General features: G+C 47.3%; 1 protein-coding gene and 1 long non-coding RNA gene across 6 annotated transcripts in view; both read right to left on the reverse strand.

Moving 5' to 3' along the window:
- Positions 1 to 18692, reverse strand: part of Camta1 (calmodulin binding transcription activator 1) — an 802246-nt gene that overhangs the window by 584347 nt on the left and 199207 nt on the right. The gene's annotated exons all lie outside the window — the stretch shown is intronic.
- Positions 1 to 18692, reverse strand: part of Gm38442 — an 84670-nt gene that overhangs the window by 5241 nt on the left and 60737 nt on the right. The window lies entirely within an intron of this gene.

The following is an 18692-nucleotide window of genomic DNA, read 5'->3' on the forward strand; positions in this document are numbered from 1 at the left end:
GCCGGTCCACTGCTCACACCATCCTCCCCCGCACATCCACCTGCCTCGGCAGCACAGGCCCTCTGGGTCCTTCACAGACGCTGCTCTTATAAATACCCAGCCTGTCTTCCCAGATGCGTTCAAACCATCTCAAGTATTCCACACCCATTTTTCTTTATCAGACAGCTGCAACCAGGAAAGGTTGAGTGGGCACGTAAGTATATCACCTTTCTTTACATCACCTACACAATTAATTCAAGTAAATCTTTAGGCAATGCTTGATGCATCTGAGGGACCTTATTAGCCACGACCTCCAAGGTTTTCTTGTTTTATTACCTAAAACATTAGGAAAGATTCCACTCTAAGGGTAATTACGGAGCCTTCCAGCAGCATCAGGGCATGGCAGAGGCAAATGACAGAGTCCTCCAGGAAATAAGGCCTCTAAGAGGCTACAGGCCCTGGATGCACCAGCTCATGACACACAACCTTAAGGTCCCCAAACCATTGCATCTCTGTTGCCATAGAAACGAAAGGAATGTCCCCAAAGAGTAGTGACTCACTCTTAGTAGCAATACAGCCAGCCTTGCTACAATGAAACGGTCCGGGGAGTTGAATGAGGAGAAGCCACGGGGATATGTCTGAGGAGAAGAAAGCATCTTAGATGCAGACAGCATGGAGAAGACACAGGCTCCAAGTCCCAGACATCAGGTTCCAGTCTTTATAGCTGACTGACTATGTGACATTGGGCAAGTTACGCAATGCTTACAAATGGGAGACATCTTGGCTGTGGAACCAGGGAGAGGCACGCATCCCAGGTGGTGATGGAGCAGAGGGTGAAGCTCCCTGGCAGATCAGAGTCTCGACAGCTGTTGGCATTAGTGTTGATAACTGGGAGACGGGTCTTGCCAGCCATTGTTCACTTAGCATTTTCCACAGCTTTGAGATTGTATCGCACGTTTATGGTATTTTCTTCTTTTTTCTGTACTTTTTGATATTGACAGAAGTTCAAACTTTCTAGAACCTATTAGAAGTAACATCCATGTGCCACACAGACACGTCTCCTGATCATAATATTTTGTCAGATCAATTTATTTTTAAGAAATAGTAAAGAAGGGACCAAAGAGATTGTTTGGTCTGTAAAGCACCCCCCAGACAGATATGAGGACCTAAGTTTGATGGCAGTACCCACTACCCCCCACATATGCATATACACATACACACACAATACATATACACATACATACACAGACAGATCACATACATATACACACATACACACACCACACACATACATACACACACACACACACAATGTACATGCAGTGACACACATCTATGATCTGGTGCTGGGGAGATGAACACAGAGAAACTCTGGAACCCATGGGCCAGTCAGTCTAGATGAATGGGTGTGCATTTGGCTATTGAGGGACCTTATCTCAAAAGCTAAGATGGAGGACAACTGAGAAAAACACCCAGTTTTGCCCTCTGACCTCCACATGTATGTGCACACATGAACACAGAAGATAACCAGAGCTCATAGCTCTGCCTCCCCTCTTTTTCCTCACCTCTCAAGTAGCTGTTGACTCCCAGTTAGGTTTTATTTTGTTTTTACCACACAAGCATTGCCCTAGCTGGCTTTCACTGTCAACCTGACACAGCCTAGACACACCTGAGAAGGAAATCTCAGTTGAGGAGTTGCCCAGGTCAAATCTGACACCAGTGTCAGGGACTGTCTTGATTGTTGAGCGATTCAGGGGTTTCTGCTTCCAGTTTCTGCCCTGACTTCCCTCAGTGATGGACTTTGACCTGGAATAAACCCTTTCCTCCCCAACTTGCTTTTGGTCATGGTGTTTCATCTCAGTCATAGTAATTCTAACTAAGACAGAAAGCTTTGTTCCCAGTGTGGGAACAAAGTTCCAGTTCCCAGTTCCCAGAAAAGGGGTGGGAACTTCAAGAGGCGTGGCCTAGTGCTGGGTCCTTAAGTGACCAAGGACACGCCCTTGACTGAGATTAAGGCCACCCAGAGTGTGTTAGTGCTTCTTCCTACTGCTGTGACCAAATGCCTAACAAGGAAGGGCTTGTGTTGGTCAACATGTTCTATCACAGCAACGCAATGGAAAGCAAACTAGGACAGGCCCATATTCATAAATCACTTATTTTTATATTTGAATCGTGTATGGATTGTAACACATGGTACATTTCTTTCTAAGCTTGTTTTACAGAAGTGCTTTGACTTCTATACACATAAACACCCTCATCTCAGTTTCACTGCTGTGTACTAATCCATCTCCATCCCCCAAAATACGTTTACAATTTGTGGGTTCTTCTACTACTGAAAACTCCATGAGTTGTCTCCACATTCCCATTAGTGCAGACAGTGCTACAGAGAACACTCTACACACAACTCCAGGAACAGCTGTATCTGCCATCAAGGAAGCCTCTCTGATGTGGGCCCTTGAGACAGCCCACAAGACTTGTTTAAGGGTCGGAGAGGTCAACCCCACTTTTACAAAATACTGAGGAGGGACTTTCCTTTTGACATGTTGACACTTCAGGGGTGAGGGAAAGCAGTGGTGGCTAGCACTCGGGAGGTCTCCGCAAGATAAAAGCAATAAGCATCGGAAATACCACTTGCACGCGCTCTCTCCCTACTCTACTCAGAAATTCCTTCGTGGGGATGGGTAGGGGTGAGAAGAAGATGGGCAAGGTAAGAGGGAGAGCAAAGCTCAGGTGCTGTAAAAGGACCAATGGGAAGGAGATCTAGGTGAGGAGGGAGGAGGGAGGGTAGAGGAGGGAGGAGGGAGGTGGGAGAGGAGTAGTGTAGAGGAAGGTAGGTGGGGACCAATGTCTAGACCTAAGGATGTTTGAAAAGACCATATGGAAACCTACCATGTTATAAGCTTTATAGAACAGACAGACAGACATGAAGACTCTTACAAAAGAGTTTCATTGAGTTGCCCTACCAAAGAAGTTATAGCTGGCCCAATAAAAATCCTGGTACCATGTATGGGATACCTCCCCCCAAGTTGTTAGTCAGGAGTGACCCTAGAGATCCCCCCAAATAATACAGGCTGTATTCATTGCCCTTGACTGCCCACCAGCACTTGATGGTGAGACCCTAATTGCTGGCGACACCACAGGCTTTGGTCACAGGACATGGGGACATCAAGCTAGATGGCCAGGAGGCTCCCTCCATGGAGACCAGCTTTCGTAACATTCTGTGGCTGCTAGAGGGAAAAGGCTGTAAAAAGTAAAAGCTTTTGAGTCCTAAAAGTTGTAGTAATGACGTCAAGGTATAGCAATGCATGTAACAGTCTCACACATGTTGTGGGGGCGAACAACCACCTTCAGGTTGAACCTGGTGCCTATTCCATGGGAAGAAACACATACCCAACATTGTGAATGTGCATGGGAAGCCATGCCTGGGAGCTCGCAGGCCCTAGGGATGAACCTACTGCTCAGAGGCCGTGGTGTGAAGCCACCCTCTCCGTGTTCTCGTCGCTTCACTCCTGCAGTAGTGCTGCCTCAGGCCTCATCAGAGAAGTTCCAGAAGCTTGTAGCTGAACATGCAGAGAATGAGGGAGGGAGGGAGGGCTCAGCCACAAGTCACGCATGATCGTGCGCACCTGGAACCCAAGCTCTAAAATGAATCCTAGGGGGGGTTATTAGCTAGTTGGTCTATCCAAACCAGCAAGCTCTGGTCACACTTACACACTGCCTCAGAAAATAAGGTAGAAAGCAATAGAGAAAAGCACAGGGCAACCTCTGACCTCTGCATATATGCACATACATGGGCAAGCACCCCCACAAGCATGTGCACACAATGTATATGCCACATATAAACACACACATGCACATACATGTGCACACACACCACAAACACATATACACACAGAGAGACGCACACATACATGCACACATACAACACACACACACACACACACACACACATACACACACAGGCACTCCTTCCTGGAATGATAAAAACAAATGAGTTTAGTGAAGTGTACACTGAGGATCTCCCCCATAGGCTGGAGGATGGTGATTATCTTGGTGGAAAGAATTCCATGAGCATTAGAGTTGAAAGAGAAACTCTCCGCTTCTCGCTGGCTGCCAACCTACAAACCAACAAATGTTCTTTAGACTCAAGTATCTGTCAGGACTTCTGCTCCTGGCCAAAAGAGGAGCCGAGAAGCCGACAAGTGCAAAACGTGGCTTCTCTAGACATGGACCGCTGGCATGGAAGGACCGTGACCTGTGAGAGATGGTAAACACACAAGGTGAGCTCTGCAGCTTTCTTGGGTGACTTGCTATGAAGTTTCCAGGCTGTGGCAGAGAAAGGGGACCCAGGCCTAGGAGTCCCCTTGAATTGAGGAGAAGGACGTCGAAATGGGGGTGAATCAAGCTCACTGGAGGTCTCAAGACACAGCACTGGGAAAGATACTCAGAGGATTCGGGAGCCATGCAGAGGGCACCTCCAACTATTCATGCAAATACAGATTCACACATGTCTCTGAGAAGACCATCCGAGGCCACACAGCAAACCAGCCAACGGGACATAGACGGTCATCCCCTTCTGGCACCCGGAAATAGAATGACACCTGTTCCCTACACCAAGCACGGAAATGTGCATAATATATAAGGCGTAGATCTCCCAGGAGGAGAAAAATTAACTCCAGACTCAAAGCTGCTGAGGACCCAAGTAACAAAGCATAAAAACAAGACCTGAAATGTTTCATCTGATGTTCCAAGTGATGTAAGCATGCTCCAGAACGAAGCTCATGAATATTCATAGGAGTCGGAATGTAGCAAGCCTCCCAACGTGGTAAACTGTACTGTCTGAGATGAAACGGAAAATTCCCAGGTATGCAAAGGAGCAGGGGAAAGTGACTTATAATGAAAAAAAATCAATCACAAGCAAGTCAGAAATTATACAATGATGGACTTAGTGGATAAGAAGATTGAAGGCAAGCAGGGAAGGCATGGGGGTTGTAAACAGGCCCACGCAAAGTTTCTAGAGATGAGAACTGCAAACAAAATGGAAGGCACAACAGGAGTGAGAACACGGTGGGTGAGAAGGACAAAAAATTAGATGGCCTGTGCACACACGCAATGGAAAAGACCCAAACTAAGAGGCAGAGATAAAAGGGAAGGCTGTAAAGGCGGGGCATCAGGAGTTCACACTCATCCTTGGCTACTCATTGAGTTCAAAGTCAGCCTGGGCTACATGACACCCTGTATCCAGACAAGAACTACAAACAAAAAGAGAGAGCTGGAGGAAGAAAAGGAGCATCCGTGAGAATGTCGAGAACGCTTTCTGTGGATAACGTTCCCAGTGGAGGGGAAGGGACAGGAAAAGATTTTAAACACCACCACCACCACCACCAACAACAACAACTATTAATTTGTACATCCAAGAAACTTTGTGAGCCCCAAGCACAAGACACGTAGACAAATGCTGTCAACTCAACAAGATCAACTTGCTCAAATCTAGCAATGAAGATAAATCTTCAGAAAAAAAATTAAAAAGACACATTGTGTGCAGAGAAAGGAAGATGTGGATATCTTTGGGTTTTGGTTGTTTTTTTTTTTTTCTTTTTCACAAGAAATGACACGAGAAAGCCAAAACCCATACAGATGCTTCTTGAAAGTTCTGAAGAAGAAGAAGAAAAAAAACCTAGCAAATGGAATTTTTTAAAAAAAAATGATAATTGAAATGGTATCCTGGGGAAATGGTAACTCCATGGTCCAGAGAGAGACTTTTATCATTTAAGTGTCTCTGAAATGCAGCTGTCTAAAGCAAAATGAATAATGGTGGAGTCTAAGGTTGATCACATTGCATGAATTTAAATACATGAGATTCAGAAAGGGATGAGGTAAGACACAGAAACATAAGACTGCTGTCCTATGTTTGCAACCCCATCATGTGACCATGAATGGTGATGTTATGATGTATATAAAAACTCTGAGATAACTATTACAACAAGGAGGTAACATTGATAAGCCAAAAAGCAGATAACACGGAATTATTCTTTTAACCCAGAGAAAGGTGGGAAAAGGGAAAAGGAGAAAAAACAATAGATGTTAGAAGCAGAAAAATAATAGAAGCATAATTATACTCTTAACCACATTAAAAGTAAATGGTCTAAATACTTCAAATAAAGGACAGAGATTCTTAGATTGTAGTACAACACAAGACCTAATTATATGTTGTTATAAGAACACAGACCTTAAATACAAAGACAAAACTCGTTAAAAACTAAAAGGAGGAAAGAAAATATTCCCCTCGAAACACTAATACAAGGAGGCAGAGCTGTGTATGGTGGAGAAAGGGTAGCATTCAGTGTCTAGGAAGTTCAGATAGGAGGGTTGTGAGTTCAAGGCTAGCTTAGACTACAAAGGAAGACTCTGTAGGAAAAAAATGAGGGGAAGAAGGAGGAAGGATGGAGGAGGAGGAAAAAAGAGAAGGGGAAAGAAAAGGAGGGAAAATGTGGGAGGAAGGAAAGAAGAGGGGTGGGAGGGAAGTAGGGGGAGGTGGGGGAGGGGAGGAAAGTAGGAGAAAAAGAGGGAGGAGAAGGGAGGGGGAAGAGGGGGAGGGGAGGGACGTGGGAGACAGAGAGGAGGAGGAGGAGGGAGGGAAGTGAGGGAAAGAGGAGGAGGGAAAATATCACACACGGTAAATTTCAGAGCAGAAACACTACCAAGGATCATTTTATAATTACAAAGGAAGCAGCTGATGGAGGGAACAAGAAGTAAACAAGAAAACGTCAACACACACAAACCAACACTGGGAGAATTGTAAGGAGAAATAGATAAGTCGGCAGCTAGAGTTGGGAATGATCAGTAACTGACTAAAATGAACGAGCAGACATCAGTCTGAAACGCTTCCAGTGTGACCTAACTCACAGCCGCGTGCAGAACATCTCTGGAACATTCCAACCGGAAATGCCTGAGCAAGAATGCATCCTTAAGTCTAAAAGTGCACCAGTGCAGCCGTAAAGCACCCTGGTTGACTGGAGACTCTCTCCACAGTGCTGCTCTGTCCACAGGAGAAGTGGGTTAGAAATGAACAGCAAGTATTTATCAGGTGGTTTTTATTAGCTATGAATATGAGACTGTCATTCCAATTGGCCGTATTGTTGCCGATGAAAATACTGAACTGTTAGGCAAAAATCAGAATTTGAGGAAACTTGTGTCTTCCACTGTGAACTCACTCAGCCGCTTACAAAAATTAATGACTTTTCTGGAGCTGTAAGCGGTGACACCCAAAGGTAATCTGGGGCGTGTCACGTGACAAGGCATGCTGGCTCTTAAGATCTTGTATCATTCAGTGAACCAGTATTTTCAAAATAGGCAGTGTCATTTTTACAATTAGACCGCAGCTAGTTAAAGAATCTCTCCAGAGACTTGTATGCCAGACTTTCCTCTAAGCCCATGAAATGGCTCAGTGCAAAAAGGCACTTTTAACCTGACTATGCCTGATGGCCTAAGTTTGATCCTAGAGCCCCCCCATACAAACTTGACCACTGACCTCACAAGTGCACCATGGTGTACACATACTTACACACATGTGTACACACACACACACAAATAATAATCAAAGTAAAAGATTCTCTACCAACACAAGAACAAGCTAATAGAAATTACTAGAACAGGGTAAAAAAATATTGCTATACATTCATAGATTATTTAATGACAGGGGCATGTCTGAGCAGTGTTACTATATGTGGGAAGCCACATGTGCCGTTGCAGAGTGGCACTGACTACTGCTGGCCACCACGCATAAGTTTGGACAAACAACCAATGTGTACATATGCAGTAAAGTTTTTTGCAAAGACACTGCCTGGCCCGGGCATGATAATGAGGCTTTGAGAGTATAACCAATCAGATGTGAGACATGCAAATGAGGTATGATAATGAGGCTCTGTGAGGTACAGAGAGAGAGAGAGTAGCCAATCAGATGAGGAACATGCAAATGAGGCATAGTGCATAACCAATCCGGGTGTGAGACACGCCTCTCCTAGGCCTATAAAAGCAGCACCAGTTCTGGGCTCGGGGTCTCTTCGCCTCTGCAATCAAGCTCTCCCAATAAACGTATGCAGAAGGATCCTGTTGCAGCGTCCTTACTGCTGGCCAGTCCGGCGTGCGCAAGAACTATAGTGCAGACAGAGTAGAGTATGCTTCCCCAAACCAATGGCCACAGCATCTCTTAGCCCATAATCTTAAAGAAGGGCCAGAACACACATCGTCTGTGTTGCCCAACGTATCGATAAATGATGGCGGTTCCCAATCCCATATTGCAACTAACCTCTAAGAATGTATCTGTCACAGCCTGGGTCTTTCTAACTTTCATGTGTTCGTGGTATGCATGTGTGGATACGTGATCACATGTGTCTGAACACATACATACATACATGTGGAAGCCCAAGACTATCACTGGAAGTCTTACTCATTCTTCTCCATATTCCTTAAGGCAGGATCTCTCAGCTGAACCCAGAGCTTGCCTATGTAGCCGGTGTAGCTAGCCTCCTCATTCTCTGGTTCCCATTTCCACCTTCTGAGCACTGGGATTCCAGGCAGACCACCATGACCAACCAGCTTGCATGTGGGTGCCAGGGATCCAAACTAGAGTTCTTCTTTCTGCTGAGCCACTTTAGTGTGGATCTTAGATGTTCCCCAAAGGTCATGAGCTGAAGGTGTAAGCCCCCAGCCTGTCCAGCTGTCAGCAGGTGCTTCCGTGTCATAAGGTGGAGCCTAACGCAATTATTGGGGGTAGGTGGGACCTAATATAAGGAAGATAGATTATCGGGGTTCATATCCTTGTAGGTCATGGGGGTTCCGGCCATCCCTTCCACTGTGTCTATTTGCTCCCCAGTGGTGAGCAAGCTACGCCATTCCCTTCCCACCATGAGGCTCCCTCGCCTCAGATCCAAAGGCAACAACACAAGTAACCATAAAGTCTCTGGAACCATGAGCCAGTGTAAACCTTCCCCCTGACTCTCCTGGTGATGTGTCACAGCAACAGAGAGCAGACTGACACAGTACAACTTGAGATTTCAGTATCGTATTCAAAGGAATATCCAAAGAAAACCCCTCAAAACGGCCCTTAAAATAACACCTTATATTCTATTTGCACACCTGTACAAAGCCAATTTTTTTTCTCACCCAACGTATCAGTGTTGTCAGTGTTGACAGCAGGTACAGGTTCGAGACCCCAGTCTGTCTTTCACAAAGCCAAACATGAGCGAAATGTGCAAAGATACAAAACCATGTCGTTGCGCACCAGATCTCATTTTGTTTCCAAAAATATTGTTATTTTTATTATACAGTAAGCCATTCTGGTCAACACAAAATGGTTTTATTACTGTTGTTTTAATGAGTTAATACATATTTTAGTAATCGCTCAGTTTTAATGTCTAATACTGTATATATTACAGCTATAAGTCATAAGCAGATGATTCTGGGAGCCCTACAGAAGCTCTGTGAGAGGGGATTGTGTGTGTGTGTGTGTGTGTGTGTGTGTGTGTGTGTGTGTATGTGTGTGTGTGTATGTGTGTATGTGTGTGTGTGTGTGTGTATGTGTGTGTGTGTGTGTATGTGTGTGTGTGTGTGTGTATGTGTGTGTGTGTGTGTGTATGTGTGTGTGTGTGTGTGTGTGTATGTGTGTGTGTGTGTGTGTGTGTGGTATATGTGTGTGAGTGAGTGTGCATGTGTATGTGTAGTGTATGTGTGTGAGTGTGATGGGTGTGTATGATTGTATATGGTTGTGTGTATCTGATTGTGTGGGGGGGGTATATGTGTGTGAGTGAGTGTGCATGTGTATGTGTGTGAGTGTGATGGGTGTGTATGATTGTATATGGTTGTGTGTATCTGATTGTGTGTGTGTGTTTAGTTCACTGGGAAGCACAAAGTCAAGAGAGAGGGACAGAACAGGACTCTGAACAACAGAGCGGCTCCTGAGCCTGTGGGCCCATGCAGACAAGTGCTCCAAGATGCCTGAGCCACTTGGCGGACTGAGAGATAGGCTGATCAGAGAAATGTCCGGAGAGAGAAGAGAAGACCTTGGAAGAAGCCTGAGATTAGGAGGTGGGGTGCAAGACTCTAAACTGCACTGGCAGAGGGCAATGGGGGACCTGGAGGGAGGGGGTCCCCTGCACTGGACAGGCCTACTAAGTTAAAGGAAAGAAGAGACCGAATAAGCTTGGTCGCTTTCACTGTGACTTCTGACTTTGACCAACACTAAGCCACCCAGAGGCTGGCTGGCATTAATATCAGCTCCACAAGTAAGCTGACACCCCCTGCCTGGTGTCTGTGGTGCAGCTTGCTGGTCCATGGTCTCTACATTTTTTTTCCCTCCCGGGCTTAGTATCTGCCATACACGTGAACCCAGAAAACTGTCAGGAAGAAATACTTTTTAGAGTCTCTCTGGCTGGCAGGAGCATGTACGCAGGCATTACCAGAGTGATCAGAGTCTGAGGGTCTCTGTACCCGTGCCCAGCTGCTACAACGCTCAGACAGATGGCTGCATCCCGCATTGAAGACCTGCCCATCATCAGATGAAATCTACCTCCCATCCATCCAGAGTTGCCTCAGCGGGTTTGCCAGGTTCCCCCGACCCCCCCACCCCCCGGCCCACCAGCACAGAGACCACGGACACAGCTCCATTGTCCAAAGCTGGCTCAGTGGACCAGAGAGGAGGCACAAGTGCTGCCAGCCAGGGAGTCACCACATCGCCACCCAAACCAGCAAGCAGAAGGTGTGTGCCACGGACCAGACCAGAGCCTGGATTGAGATTAAACAGCAGCAGCAGCAGGGAAAATGCAGGCTGGCGTATATTGATCCCGAGGTCAGGGAAATATATAACTAAGGTTCCTTAGTCCCTTCCCCCAGGCCCAGTGGACCTCCCTCTGGGTTGTGCTTTTTTGGCCTTTGGCTTAATTGCAGATATTTAAATGCAGCGTGGGTGTCACTATCGATCCTCAGAGCGACACTTTAATGTAGATGTTCGTCCTCTCAGGAACTGTGGCACCCAGCAAGCTATGTTTGTGTGTGTGTGTGTGTGTGTGTGTGTGTGTGTGTGTGTGTGTGTCCGCACGTGCGTGTGAGTGTGTTCTACAACAAAGGGAAGCCATCTCTTCTCCACTCTGTCCCTCAGTGACAGATATAGCAGAGCCAAGTTTGACTTCTTTTCCAGCTCTAATTCCTTAACCAGGGATCAGATGAATTCTGGGGCCAGGAACCCCAACACTGCACCTCTGAGGAGAAGCCAGTGGGATGAGACCCTTCAGGAAGAACATAGATAGGAGTGGGCAAGGGAAGTCTGTGCCAGAGAAGGTAGTGCGTGTGGATCCTGGGGCCAGGGTCAGAAGCGTTCCGCGCCTTCCCTTTCCCACCCAGAGAGCTCTCTTCAGAGACGGATGGCACAGCTTTTGCTTGTTCTAGGTGAGAACACAGACAGGTGACTGGAGTGGCCCCTAGAGCCTCCTCCCACCCTCATCCATCTCCTAGGCACAACTGCCCAACAGTCTGACAGGTCTGGGAGGCAATGCTACCCTGTCCCCTGCCAGGAGCATCTCCTGCCCTGGTCTGTGCGAAGGACGCCCTCCCTGTAAAGCCACATTAGGCTGGCACTGTCCTCCCTGACAAGGGGAAGACCTAATCCTGCTTACCGGCAGCTCAGGTTTTCCCAGACCATCCCCTCTTCTGCCACTTTGCAGTCATCAACCCAGGTCACAGAGAGATCCACTGCAGCCACCCCCAGCCCTCAAGAAGAACCACACAGCCAGAGGCAACCTCTCGCTTATTTTCTTGTCTGCCCAGTACCTGCCCAGGCCCAGGCCCAGGTGCATTCACACCCTCCGGAAGTAGACACCCAGTAAAGCCCAGCTTGCTGACAAGATGGGCTTCTTGCAAACCCACATCTCCTCCCAAGGCCCTGCAAGGTGCCTTTGATATGCAGATCCCCTGGTTATTCACCTGTGCACCCCTGAAGGTTGGACTGTCTCCCCTCCCTGGGGTACAACTTCATGGTCACTGCCCTCCCCCCACCTGGCTGTTTGCTGGAGTCTCCAGCCCTGCTGCAGCAGCTACCACGAGGGAGAGATCATTACATTCAGATCAGCTACCACAGCAATAGGTCAGGCTTCCAGAAGCCTCCCCCCAAACGCTGATTAATGGGCAGGAGCGGCCCCTGCGCATCTCATTGCGCACACGGCCGCAATGAAACCATCTTTGCTTTACAGTTCTGTGCAAGACATAAAAGTGGGAAGTATCCCAGCCTTCCGAGGGAGCAGGCTATGAATACAGAAGCAGCCCCGGGTTATTAATCCAACACCATTAGTCTTAGGGAGTCACCCCAGCACTGACCCCCTGGAAGGAAATCTCTCCAGCTGTCCATTCCTCATTTCAAATTATCCATACAGTCCCTGTACCGACCACCGGTGAGTTATTTGATATTTTGGCGAGGAAAGTAAACAATATAAAAAGCAGCGGAACTTGGGGTACTATAAATTCCAAGCAAGTTATTTTCGGAGAGAGGAAGGCTGATTCATAGGGTTCTCTGCTTCCCAGGACTAATTTGGTTTGCTTTTTTTTCCCCTTTTATTAATAGGAGGTTAGCACCCCGGAAAGATCACATTTTTGTTCTCGGCTGCACCTGTCAAGGGGATCCCAGGCTCGCAGCCCAGCGTTTGAAGGTTTATCCCAGAATGGTTTTCATGGAACAAACACAGCTCTCGCCGCATGCTTCAAAACCCTGAGATGGCAGGCACTTCGGTTCTTAAAGGCTGACATGGTGTGACTAGTACAGGCTGCCAGAAATCCCCGACATATCGCCTGTCTGTCCTTTCGTCTCTTGGGAGCAGAGAGAGCAGCCTCTGGCTTGTATTTTCTTCCATTTTCTAAATGGATGGGGATCTGGCAGTGGTTTGGTTTTTTTTGCTATTGTTTTGGGGGTTGTTTGGTTTTTTTGTTTTTTGGGGTTTTTTTTTGTTTTGTTTTGTTTTGTTTTGTTTTGTTTTGTTTTTTGGTCTACCCCCTCCACCCTAATGATTTTCACAACAACCCCTGACCTCGCATATTCACTCTCACGCTGAACAGTGCTCACACCTGACACTTCAGCTTCTCTGCTTTGTTTCTGTGTTCAGCCGTATTCAAGCCTGAGCCTTCTTCTCTCTCTCCCCTCCTTCAGGGACTCTGCAGGACATGTGTTGGGTTGTCATGTCTCTGCTCTCCACCCTTACCCAGGCTGCTGTCTGGATGATGTCTATCTGTCTGCTACGTGACTGGCTCTTTCTTTAGCAAAATGTACATTCTTTTGTTTATCTCTTCAGTTAAGGCTTTCAGGAGGTCTGGTTTTCATTTAAAAATAATGGTTCTTGTTGTTTTGTTTTGTGTTTTGAGACAGGGCTATACCACATTGCCCTAGCTGGCCTAGAACTCTATATAGGCCAGGCTGGCTTTGAATTCACAGAGATCCAACTGCCTCTGCCTGAGTTCTGGGATTAAAGGTGTGTGCCACCACACCTGGCCCTAAATAATGCTTTTGTTGTTGTTGTTGTTGTTGTTGTTGTTTCTAAAAGAGCTGGCCAGTTCTTTAAAAGTCCCATTTGTTCCACCAGCTCTTACTCAATTCTTATATACTTTATTTACTTCACTTCTTCATACTTGGTATACTATCTGTGGCACTTTGAATGAGAGATGCCCTCACAGACTCAGGTATTTGAATACTTGGATGTTGATAGGTGGCACTTTTGGGGGAGATTATGGAACTTTCAGGAAGTAGGCTTTGGAGGAAATGCATCATGGGAGGTGGGCTTTGAAAGTTTGTATTAAGGCCTCGCTTCCTCCTCTGTTCTCTTAACTTCCTGCTGTGTTCTCTTTACTTCCTATTCAGTTCTCTTAACTTCCTGCTGTGTTCTCTTTACTTCCTGTTCTGTTCTCTTTACTTCCTGCTCTGTTCTCTTTACTTCCTGTTCTGTTCCCTTTACTTCCTATTCTGTTCTCTTTGCTTCCTGTGTATGAATGAAACATGTTCTCTGGGCTTCTCAACTGCCAGGTGAGACTGGTGCTCCAGCAATGCCTTCTCCAGCAATGTCTTTTTTGGATTGTGAGATAAAATAAACCTTCCCTTCCCTGAGTTGTCTTTAGTCAGGCTATGTGATCACAGCAGAGTTACAAACATGCAGTCATTCTCAGGTGACTCCATCATCCCTACCTTCTGAGACACAGATTTCTTTCCTGGCAGAACTTGTCTCTCATCTCTTGTGGTAGATTTTCTGGCTTCCTTGATCATTATTGTCTCAGATCCTGGCTACCCTGAGAGTCTTCCTGCATCTCCTCATAAGACTCTAATATGTCCTAAAGCAACATATCAGCCCCAGAGGGGCCCTGTAGCTTACAAACCCTTCAGGGTTCCACTTGCTCAGAACCAACATTTTTCAGGTTTTTGGCTCAGAGTTTCTATCCACATGTGCAGTGTGGGATATGTTCTCATGACTATATAGAGTTTAGAATTGGTCTCTCTGTGTGTTTCAGGTCTTCCTGTGTGTTTCAAGAAGTTCCTATGGCAGCCATAGCCTGGGGGTGGCCAGTGACTAAGGACATTACTGTCCCTAAAGAATTCTGTTTTATATTGACTTCCTTCTTGGTCTGTTTTGTATTAGAAACACAGTTCTAACTCTTCAAGCCTTGACGGACTCTCACAGACATGCCAGGACATCCGTCTGTCCATCTGTCCTCTGTCTCGCCCTTTTTTCTGACACCAGTATCCTTCAGTCTTGCCTTTTGGAGTGAACCATCCAATGTTTCCCTGGGGCTAGGGGGGAGGGGAGAGAGCCACACACAGCACAGTCACACCTTGATCAGAACACAACTAGAGTCAGCCTAGACCCTGCCCAAGGGAGCAAACATCTTACCTAACATTTACAAAAATACACGAACCCAAGTCGCAGCAAGCCATCCTTCAAACTCCTTGATATATGGCCAAGAAATAGCCTGTCATCAATATAGAGTCAGACCCAAGCCTTGGGCCTCCCTCGCACTGCTGGGGCTTCTGATTGAACCAAGCACTTTGCCTGGCTATTCTAAACACTGTGCTGCAACGATCATGGCTTTTGAAGCAAAGGGTGCTCATTCACATGCCAGACAAATCAAGGGAGAGTCCAGGATGAAACCCCATCCCTAATGATCTCTCTACATAGGTAGCCTACACAGTACTACCTACCGGACACCCAGGAGTCACCGAATACCCTTCTCCCTAGCCTCCCTCAATTACCAGCCAAATGACAAGAGAAGGGTTAGATTATAGAGAGCTTCTGAACACTGATGTCACAAGGCACACCGGAGATGAAGGGGCAGCTGCATGAACCTTGGAGAAGCCGGAGCAAACCGGTGCAGGTGACCTCAGCTCCAGGGGACATTGCTGATGGCTTCCTGTGACCACTGCACGCTACAGCCCGTGCATGCCTCAACAGTCTAAATGCGCAGAACCTTGCAGTTGGCTGGCCGCATGGCCTCAGCAGGTCACTTCATTTCCCCTCTGAGCCTCTGGGGACAAACCCAGGAGCTACTGCACGTGCAGGCCTGGCCGGTAGCTGCCACACCTCACCAGATGGCAGTCGATGTGGACAGTGTGGAGAGGACCCAGAATTAAACTGTCCCACACAGGGTCTCAGGCTCCCTCTGACCAGGAAGCAGAATGTGTGCCTTCCTGAAAGCTAAATACTGAAAACCATTTCTTGTAGCTTTTCTGCTCCAAATACCCGGGGTCACGCAGGCAGAAGTGACATATGGTAAAACATTGACATCTGAGGTGTGTTAGCTAAGTTGTGACCAGCAGTGGCCTCATTTTCCATTAACACAGAAGATACAATTCAAGAAACCCCCCCTGAATGGATATCTGAAGTGGAGGGTGGTGCTGAACCCTCACAGTGCTCTGTTAATTTGCTTAGATTAGACATACCAGCCTATGATATGGTTTAATCCGTAACTTAGACACAGGAATGGTCAATAACCAAAACCAAAAATGCATCATCCATGTGAGTGTGGTCCCAATTATCATATTGCCCCAGGCCTGCCCGTCTTGTGACGGTGTGAGGGGACTCTGTGCCTGTAGAGTGATGCAGGAGGTGATCTGTGATGAGCCATGTCTTAGTCCTGTGCCCTGGCTGTCTAGCATCATTGATAATGGGTAACCAAGGGTTGGGGGCATTGATGTCACACTCCTGTGACACTGTGGCCACGTTCAAGCCAGTCCATGCCTCCCTCTCCCCCTGATTTTCTTCCTCCAACTTCCTCGCCCTGCTCACTGGCCCACGAATAGTTTTCATTTGATTTTTTTAAGTTTCTTAGATCAGAGACTGGGGATAGATTTCAGTGGGCAAAGTGCTTGCTGTGTAAACAGGAGGATCCCAGAACCTCTGTAAAATCCTGGCAGGGCATAGCTGTGTCTATCGATTGTCCTGGGGCCAGAGAGGAACTCTATAAAGCCCTAGTCAGCAAGCCACAGCTGAATCAAACCGGCAAGCTCCAGGTTCGATGAGACTCAGTGTCTCTGAAAGAAAGAGTAGGAGAAACTAAGGAAGATATTCAACATCAACCTTTGGTATCCATGTACACATGAACAATGACACTCACACACTCTCTCTCTCTCACACACACACACGCAAACATTCACACTCTCACACACTCACAACACACTCACACACTGTCATACTCACACTTACACACAGACTCACCTACCATGCATGCACACTTACATATACTCACAAACTCACAACACATTCTTACACACTTACACACTCACATACACACTCACACTTACACACTTACCCACCACACATGCACACTCACACACATTCATTCACATATTCACACTCACATATATACTCGCACTTACTCACACCCACTCACCACACATGCACACTCACACAAACACACACATACATACTCTCACATACACACTCACACTCACACAGTCACACTTATACACTCACCCACACATACAAACCAGAGAAAGGAACAAGATAAATGAGGAGCGGAGTGAAAAGATGCTCCATCATAAACCAGAACTCTTTGGGGGACAGCTTGGTTTGGGGGTCTAGAGCAAAGGAAGCCAAGTGTTCATGTTCTTGTTTCCTGTCTTGAGGAAGTGTTCACAACCCTGGGGCACTGGTAAACCAGACCCCAGCTCAGGGCACCTCCGTTTATGCTACTGTTGGCCTACAGTTTATATGTCATTTCAAATACTGCCTCTTCTGCTGGGCTGGCAGGAGCCCTGCAATCCTATGTCCCTTCCTCATAACAAGCACTTGGTGAATTACAAGCACGGGCCTGGATCGCATCCCTAGTCCAAGTGACATCCTCTGGCAAGTTCTGCTGGCCACGGAGCATGCTGTTGTTCTGAGGGAACCTTTTTAAATGTCACCAACACACCTTTACAGATGCTGAGCAGATGACCAGCAAAGGCATGGGCATAAAGATGGTTCTAGAAGATTCTCGGTGTCAACTTCCCTACTGGGGTCCCGGAGTCAGGGGGAGACTGGGTTGAAGATACAAGAGATAGCACATGGATGGCACCAATACCACCACCTCAAAGCACACAGGAGTCTGCCCCACCTACCACGCTCCACCTACCACAATGCCCTCGCCAGAAAGGAAGAGCGAGGGTGGGGGCGGGGGGCATCATAGGAAGAGTCCCTCTATACTCAGGGGTTACCACTGATCTTCACTGTCTGGGGATATTCCAGGTACAATGTGGCCTTCCTGGGACTCACATTAGAGTCCCCAGGCAGCTCCTGCAGCTGGCCTTACCAACAGAAACAGGAAGCCAGGCCAAAGCCTGGGCTGGGCTCTTCCAGGCCGGGAGCTCTAACAGCTGTGAAGGGAATTATGTTCATTATGTTAATGGAGACAAAAGGACCCGCTGCAATTGTGAACTTGGGACCATTCGCTGGGCTCGGGGTCCTGGACTGAAAAACAGAGGAAGGAAAGTGAGCATCCAAAAGCACAGATTCCTCACTCCCGTGCTACATGGCCGGCTCCTTCGAGCTTATGCCGTAGTGGCTTCCCTGCCGTGAGGCACTGTAACCGAGACCTGTGAGCCAAAATAAATCATTTCCCCCTTAAACTGCTTCTGTCAGAGTGTTTTATCACAGCAACCGGCAGAGAAACTAAGACAGATGGTTTGACCCCAACACAGGGAGCACACCTGCAGGGGGGACCTCAGCTGTGGGGCAGAGAGGCACCCTAATTCTGGGGAGATTCCTACCACGTGGCTTTTCTTGGCACTCTCCCTGGCCTAGCTGAATCTGTGGCTTAAGTCTGGCAGGGCACAGTAGAGGAAGGACAGGAAGCCTGCAACAGCGCCATGGAGTTCTCTAGAATTTATGTAGTCTCTACCTGTGCTTTCTGCAATAACAAAGATAGCAGGGTGTGTCCTCTCAGGGTGAGCCCAGTGAGATGCCCTACACCAGAAGCACTGAGACCAGCCCTTCAGGGCTACTCAATCTGGACTGTAGCAGGGTCTCCATCTGAAAACTTCACTGTAGCGTCCAGCCAAGCCAGCCTGAGACCACAAGAACACCTGCTCAGAAGACACCTTCTGACCTATCAGTGGCGAGTGAGTCCACAACTCTTCCAACTCCTGAGTGACCTGGGAAGGTCTCTTCACCAGCTGGAGCCCAGGATGTCAGACAGTCGGGTATCTGCAGACA

Source organism: Mus musculus, chromosome 4 (assembly GCF_000001635.26).
Source record: "Mus musculus strain C57BL/6J chromosome 4, GRCm38.p6 C57BL/6J".
Taxonomy (NCBI): domain Eukaryota; kingdom Metazoa; phylum Chordata; class Mammalia; order Rodentia; family Muridae; genus Mus; species Mus musculus.